The following is an 8,098-nucleotide window of genomic DNA, read 5'->3' on the forward strand; positions in this document are numbered from 1 at the left end:
ACATGGCCGCAGAGGCGGAGCCTGCCCGCCGGCCGAGGCCCAGCGCGCCCCCTCGGCCCGTCACCCTCCAGACCCCAGGCCCCGGACCCCGGGCCCCAGACCGGAGCCCCCCGCGCCGGCCGCGTGTCCAGCCGTCGGGGGAGGAGGAGGGCCCGGGCTCGACCCAAGCCCCGGCCCCGGCGCGCCAGCGCGGATACCTGGCAGAGCCTCCAGACCCAGCACGGGACGAGCGGCGTCGACAGCGCTGCAGCGCGACGGCGACGCGTCACAGACCTTAAGACGCGGCTTCCGCCCCGCCCCCGGGACGCCCTCGCCGCCCATTGGCTGGCTGCAGAGGGCTGGGCACCAATCGCCGTGTGCCCGCCCTCCGCCCCGCCCCCACGGGGCCGCTGCTCGGTGCGGACCGGGTCTCCCACCGCGGTGCGAGCTGCTGGGGCTTCTCCTTGGCGGGACCGCTCTGGGCGGCCGCCGCGCCCCTGCGCTCCCGCCCTGGCCTTGGCCGCTGCCTTTCAGTCGGTCGCTCACCGCCAGCCCTTTGCTGGCGGGAAGACGAGGCCCCAAAGGATGTGTCTCTTGGGCCCCCCTGGGCTCGCGGAGTTTCCTGAGCCCCAGCCACGAGCGTGTGGACGACAGGCTCGATCCCCAGCCCGTTGCCCCTTGGCCGAGCTCCCATTTCTTGCCACGCAAAGCCTTCCGTGGGGCTCCCACCTCAGACACGGCTGCGGGACCCCTCGACCCCTCTGAGCTTCTGAGCCCACCCCCGGAAGTCCTCACGGCAGCTGGAAAGCACACTGCCCACCTCCTCGTGGTGCTGGTAGACACTAAAATGACCGTGACACACTCCGTGCAGGTCTGTCTGCAGAGCCTTCCACAATCCGTAATGAGAACTCAGAACTCAAAATGGACACTCCAGGATTATCTCGTAGTAGAATCGGAAGGGACTTGGACATCATTTAGCCTACACAATTTTTGTTATATATTGGAAAACAGGCTGAGAGAGGAGAAGTCACTTAGCCGGGGTTATCCCGCAGGTGAGAGGCACCCCAGCCCTGGGCACCACTGCCCTTCTCAGGGACAAAGAACGGCACCACGTTTCATCAGACCATAGTGGTCAGTCAGGGTCCCCGCTGGAAACAAATGGCACACTCCGAACTGGAAATCTGAAATGCATTTGTTAAAGGAATCATTTAAGTGTGGACTGGTTAAACCACAAGGGTGGAAAGTAACCTGGGGTCACTGCACTCTTTCAATCCTGGCCTGCAGGGAGGGGTTTCCAGAACCCAGAAAGAGAAAGAAAGGAGGGGCCCCCTGCCTGAGCTGTGGTCATCAGTGACCCCACTGGGTGGGTGCTGGGGGGCTAAGCATCCTGACCCCTCATCTCTTGCCAGAGTTCTCCGTGGGTTGAACAGATTAGGAAGCCAGAGACCTAGGGATCCCTTTGAGGAAGTTTCTGGATGATACTCTCCTGGGACACAGATTCTGTGGGAAAGGATGGAGAGTGGATGGGGTAGGGAGGTAAATGAGAGACATTCAGCACACATAAGCAGCTAAGATTAGTCTTAGTGGAGTAGAAAGTAAAGTCAAAGCTGTGTGGTCAGGGCTGGATGATGCTGTGAGACAGAGGCAGTGCTATTAACAACAGAGCCTGTGTCCACAAGATGTCCAGAGCAAGACACCAAAAAGGGATTCAGTCCTCCTCGGCTCCACCTGCCCGAGACCAAGGTCACATACTCCAGCTGTTACGGCCACATGCTCTCTGGAGCTCACTGAGAGCAGGACTTTGCCTTTTACTTCTTTGATGTCCCTCCACAAAACTGAACCCAGTGTGATTTCTTGGAAGTTAGGTCATTCTGCCCTAAAGTTCAAAGAGGGATCCTTTTCTCCAAGGTCGTGCTCTACAAACCTGGGCAGGTATATAGAGCTAAGTCCAGCTCTTGAAACTCTTCCAGAGCCCAGGAATCCTCAGCTATACCTTGGCCCTATACTTGGCAAGTAGGGTCAGGCATTTCTTTTTTTTTTTTTTTATTTTTATTTATTTATTTCTAGGAGAGAGAGAGAGAGACAGCATGAGCAGGGGAGGGTCAGAGAGAGAGGGAGTCACAGACTCTGAAAGAGACTCCAGGCTCTGAGCTGGCAGTCAGCACAGAGCCCGACGCGGGGCTCGAACCCACGAACCGCGAGATCATGACCTGAGTGAAAGCCGGACGCTTAACCGACTAAGCCACCCGGGCGCCCCCAGGCATTTCTGAGTTTATGAAGGGAACGTGACACTCAAGATCTGAGTGGACCCTCAAAATGTGTTGCTTTGCCTTTGGCCTCACTGATAAGATGGACTTTAACCAAAAAAAGTTTTCAAATGCAACAACTCCTAGGAATGTCTGGGTTTTATCTCTTTTCTCTCTTATCAGAAAAAAAATGCAATAGTTACAAAGAACATGATAATATTTTATGGTTTTTCCACTAATAATTATTTTTCAGCATAACATGACCTTGGAGACCTGGACTGGAAAGCAACTTGTTTTCAACCAAGAAACAGAGCTGCTCTGTTTGTATGCTTTTTACTTGTACAATCTAGAAACACGTAAAACAGACCATACTTTACAAAGGTTTTCGAGCCTCTAAAACTATTCAGAGATTCAAGTGATTATTCAGGAACCATAAATCTGGGAGATATAGAGACAGACCCTAGAGCATCCAACATCTACATTCATGTCATTAGTTCATCAACAGAGTCCTTTGAGCGCCTACATGCCTGGTGCTGTAAGGGGTTTCACATCCGGCAAGAGCATGTGAGTTTCTTCAGGAAGGGGAAATTCAGGAAGTGCTCTTTCAACAGGAATGAACTGAAACCTCGCAACCTTAACCATCTAAAAAAGCCATAACTGCACAAAAAGAGAAACGAAGTCTTCATTTTCTCCTGTAGGCAACTCTCAGTTATGTGGTGCCCAGTAAAACAATTTATGGATTCCGCAGACCTCTGACTTTTCATATTTCCTTCATTGTCTAACTCGTTATTCCTTGTCATTAGTGTAGCCTACATATACTTGGCCTTGAATTGATTAAAAAGGAGAACTTCAAGCTGACAGCCCCGGAGATAGGCTGGGTAAAGAGACTCAGAAGATAAGTGTTTGGTGACTTTTTACCCAGCAGGAGAAGTTTTCCTTCCCTCCAAGGTAACATTTACCCTAAAAAGATACCTTCCCACAGAAGACTCAGCAACATATGTGACTTGTCCTTCCTGCTGCTAACTGCACTGGGCAGGGACAGACATTTGAATCTAGAATAAAACCCCCTTAAGTCCAGAAAGGATCTGGCAGGAACAAGGTAAGCAAAATAGTAACAAGAGGTACAGAGGAGTGGTTGGTAAAAGTTCTGAACTTAAGTCTGAACTGGGAACGATAGGCAGAGATTCAGAAATTTTGCAGTTAAAATATTGGTTCTAGTAGGAGGATCTGCCTGCCAGAAGTACTTATTTTCTCTCCCCAGTCGCTGAACTCCACTTAAGAAGTCTGAATGAAACAAACAAACAAACAAAATCTAGCTGCAGCTCCTGTCCTTCCCCACATGCCACAAAGGCCATGGTGGGCACCCACCTGCCATCACTGTTCCACCTCTGGCTCTATCTATGTCTTATCATCCCACAGAGGCTATGAGGTCCTCAAGGTTGAACCTGTCTGGCAGGATTTTTACAGCCTCCCAGAAACCATCTTCCTGGTGCCTTCGTAGGAATAATAATTCTACACTGTTTTCTGGTAGACAGGAATTCGTGGCAGAGGAGGTGGTCATTATGGGAGTATGATCCTGAGATTCCAGAAGCCCAGGTGGCCCAAAGCCCTTCTCACTCTTAGACTAGTAACAGAAGAAAAGAGGACACTCCAAACCATTACTGCGCATTATCTAAGTGCTGGAGGAATGTCACTGGGTCCGGTGAGTTTATACTGCTGAGTGCCGGAGAGAAGGAGGGAGATCGGTCCTTAGCAGGGGCTGTGAGATCCCTATATCTCATGGAGACAGAACGGGGTCCAGGAAGGGAGCCTCTGAGACCCCTGGAAGCTGGTGACTATAGCTGGCGTGCACTGTGTACCTGAGTAGATAAGGAATGGAAAATACCAGTGGGGGAATGGAGGCCAACCAGCCACTTGGGCTCACCCAGCTGGAGCTGAAGGCTGTTTACATCAGCTCAACACCAAGTAGGGTTTTTTAAAATTTACTTATTTTTAAGTTTTTTTTTTGAGAGAGGGAGTGCAAACGGAGGAGAGATAGACAGAGAGAGGGAGGGAGAGAGAGAATCACAAGCAGGCTCTGCACTGTCAGCACGGAGCCTGATGTGGGGCTTGAACTCACGAACCATGAGATCATGACCTGAGCTGAAATTAAGAGTCGGATGCTTAAACCAGCGGAGCCACCCAGGTGCCCCAACAAGTGTTTAAAAAGAGATTTGGTGGGGCGCTGGGTGGCTCAGTCAGTTAAGTGTCCGACTTCAGCTCAGGTCATGATCTCACGGTTCGTGGATTCGAGCCCCGCGTCGGGCTCTGTGCTGACAGCTCAGAACCTGGAGCCTGTTTTAGATTCTGTATCTCCCTCTCTCTCTGACTCTCCCCTGCTCATGCTGTCTCTCTCTCTCTCTCTCTCTCTCTCTCAGAAATAAATAAATAAATAAAAACATTAAAATAAATAAAACATTAAAAAAATTTTAAGAGATTTGGCTCAAAAAAAAAACAAGACAGAGAGAGAGAGATTCGGCTCATGGAGGTGAAAAGTCAGCTAATCCTCAATACTGAATCATAATAAATATAGTATTTTGAACGTATGAATTAGAGATGTAAGTGCATAGTAGCTGTTAGAGCTGAAGAGATTAAACGCCTAACCTAACACTTTGAAAGGGAAATCCAAGACTCCAAGCTCTACATTTGAGACACTTCATCAGAAGAAGGAATTTCAAGCGAGTAAGAATAACAACAAAAAAGTTAAAATGAAATTTTTTTACAAAAATCTATGTAGTGAGTTTGCAGCCACTTATGTTGGAAATTATTCGCATGGCTCGTTAATTCAAAATTTAAGAGAGATCCCAAGTACTAGTTAAATATTTACATCCTTATCTGTTCAGATACTACTAAGCTCAGTGTATTTTGCAATGATTTTTTGGTTGATTCCGTGAAGGCTAGCCCTGAGTGCCAAAACTTGGATAACTTTTATTTGAAGTCAGAGAATCTAAATGTCAATCCTGACTCCACTCCTTGGCCAGTAACCTGAGATGCCACCACACACTTACCCATCTTGTAAAATGGGTTTTCCCAAGGATCTTTAATAGACGTGACACTCTAAAACATCTACCTACTTCTAAGCTGCCCAGTGGCTCAAACCACGGCGGCATTATTATCTTTATTTACAATAATGAGTAAAGGTTCTTTCCCAAGGCCTCGCCATCATCACCTGGCTTTGAATCTTCCCTCCTCTACAGACTCCTACTGAAAATCTAAGTAAATCGTATATTGTACTTAGAAAGCTATAGAAGCTAAAGGCATTAAAAAGGCAGCTGTTTTGGGGCACCTGGGTGGCGTCTGACTTCGGCTTTGGCTTGCAATTCACGAGTTCAAGCCCTGTGACAGGCTCTGTGCGGACAGCTCAGAGCCTGGAGCCGGCTTCGGATTCTGTGTCTCCCTCTCTCTCTGCCCCTCCCCTGCTCGTACTCTATTTCTCTCTCTCAAAAATAAATAAAGCATTTTTTTTTAAAAGCAAGTGTTTTACTATTAGGATCTGCTGGAGTAAAAAAAAATTTTAACCATTGAAGTGGTGCTCAGATAGCTCAAAAACTGTTCTCACTCTGGACCTCCTCCTCATCACCCTAGAGTTTTCTCATCTGTTCCTTGGAGTTTAGGAAGCATAGTTGGGCTGGATTAGATGTTAGGAACTTCACTCTGAGCTGGCCTTCTTCTGGTCCTTGAACAAGCTTTGGTAACACCTTCCCACGTATGTTAATTTTCTAAAGGAAATTTGTGATAAGTCCAGAGAGGTAACCCAACGGATTGTCGAAAAAACAGTTCCAATTTTCTTCCTAATTTCCAAAGAGTGAGATATTTGAAAGAACTTTGGAAGTCATCCAGTTGTATAAAGTATGTAGCTCTTTTTTCTTTTTTTAAAAATTTTTATACATTAATTTTTTTTTGAGAGATAGAGTGAGACAGAGCATGAGTGAGGAGGGGCAGAGACAGAAGGAGACACAGAATCTGAAACAGGCTCCAGGCTCTGAGCCAAAGTTCAGCACAGAGTCTGACGTGGGGCTCAAACCCACCAACCGTGAGATGACCTGAGCCAGTCAGACACTTAACCGACTGAGCCACCCAGGAGCCCCTCTTTTTATCTTTTTTCTTACTCTTTTCTTTCTTTCTTTCTTTCTTTCTTTTTTTTTTTTTTTTTTGAGAACTCTATAGAACTACTTTCCACTCCCACACTTTCACTCCCAGGCAATTTCTTTTTGTTTTGTAAATAGTTAATACCTTTGCCTCATTTGCAAATCAAAGCAAATTTACAAGTACACTCCAGAATTCTTCCTCCTGCCCCAAAGTCATTCAGTCCATATCTCCCACCAAGGGCAGCCTTTTTTTTTTTTAATTTTTTTAATGTTTTATTTATTTCTGAGAGAGAGAGAGAGAGAGAGAGAGAGAGCATGAGCAGGGGAAGGTCAGAGAGGGAGATACACAATCTGAAGCAGGCTCCAGGCTCTGAGCTAGCTGTCAGCACAGAGACCGATGCGGGGCTCGAACCCATGAACTGTGAGATCACGCCCTGAGCCGAAGTTGGACGCTTAACCAACTGAGCCACCCAGGCGCCCCAAGGACAGCCTTTTATATTAGCTTCTTGTTTATCCTATCGGGGACTTTTCATACAAATAGAAGCAAATATAAATGCATGCCATTGTTTTCTCCGCTTTCTAACACCCATGAGAACAGGTGATAGGTGCCCGGACCTCCCTCTGTGTCAATAAGGAGAGAGGGCCCTCATTCTTTTGTTTATAGCTGGTTAATAGCCCCATTGCTGGACCCTTGGATTATTTCCAATCTTTTGCTGTTGCAAAGTGCGTCACAATAGATAACCTCATCTCTGACATTTCATAAAATTGTACCTGTAGGATAAAGTCCTAGAAGGAAGATTGCCAGGTCAAAGGATTGACCCGCATTTCTAATTTCAAGGCTAAGACTCTAAATCCAGGTCTCAGAGGAGAGCAAAGCAGGCTACTCATCACGTGGTCTCTGAAACGAGTAGTGAGCAAACTAAAGGCAGTTGGAAAACTTAGAGCAATTTCCCACTGCGGCCTTGAACTGTGTGGCCATTTTTCTAAGTAGTTGATTTTTATTGATCTTATCCATCTGTGATGACCTGAAAGAAAAAAAAATTAGCTTCTGTTGCTACACAAAAGTTATGAACAACTTTTTTTCATATGACGTTGCCTCAGATTATCCAAATCTTATCCAAAAATTTATCCAGATTTCTGAAAAGATTGTAGAAAAATAGAACCACCCCCAAACACCAGAGAATAAAACAATGTGAGACTCGCCAGAAAGTGAAAAGGTATTTCAATCATTTAACAGCAATTGATTGAGTGCCAACATATCCCAGTTTGAGGGGTAAAAGACCCCACAACATGTGGATGAATTGGCAGGAAAAGAGTGAGAGACAGAGAGAGAAAGAAATAGGCAGGCTCTCCCAGAAGGAAGAAGCAGACAACGCCACCAGACAAAATGTAGTCAGTAGCTGCCAAAGGGGTATGGTGAGGACTTGCCTACAAAGGGATCTGTCCGCCCAGCCAGAGAAAAGCATTGTGTCCGGAATCAATCAAGTAAGGAGTGTAAGATCTGATAAGGGTGTGCAGGAAGACAATGTTAGAAATTCGATTTATATTTTATTTTTTAAATAAATAAAGAGAGAGAGAGAAAGAGTGTGAGTGGGGCAGGCACAGAGACAGAGAGGGAGACACAGAATCCCAAGCAGGCTCTAGGCTCTGAGCTGTCAGCACAGAGCTTGACATGGGGGTTCACGAAGCATGAGATCATGACCTGAGCCAAAGTCAGATGCTTAACTGACTGAGCAACCCAGGTGC

At 47.1% G+C, this 8,098-nt stretch overlaps 1 protein-coding gene across 2 annotated transcripts in view; it reads right to left on the reverse strand.

Annotated features, from left to right (window-relative positions):
- Positions 1 to 278, reverse strand: part of OAT (ornithine aminotransferase) — an 18,497-nt gene extending 18,219 nt beyond the window's left edge. For both annotated transcript variants that reach the window (XM_077762939.1, XM_077762942.1), the window contains exon 1: positions 198 to 278. The gene's annotated coding sequence lies outside the window, so the exon portion shown is untranslated. The remainder of the gene's footprint in view (positions 1 to 197) is intronic.
- Between the last annotated feature and the right edge of the window lie 7,820 nt (positions 279 to 8,098).

The sequence above is a fragment of the Crocuta crocuta genome, unplaced genomic scaffold, assembly GCF_008692635.1.
Source record: "Crocuta crocuta isolate KB4526 unplaced genomic scaffold, BGI_CrCroc_1.0 scaffold466, whole genome shotgun sequence".
In the NCBI taxonomy this organism is placed as follows: Eukaryota; Metazoa; Chordata; class Mammalia; order Carnivora; family Hyaenidae; genus Crocuta; species Crocuta crocuta.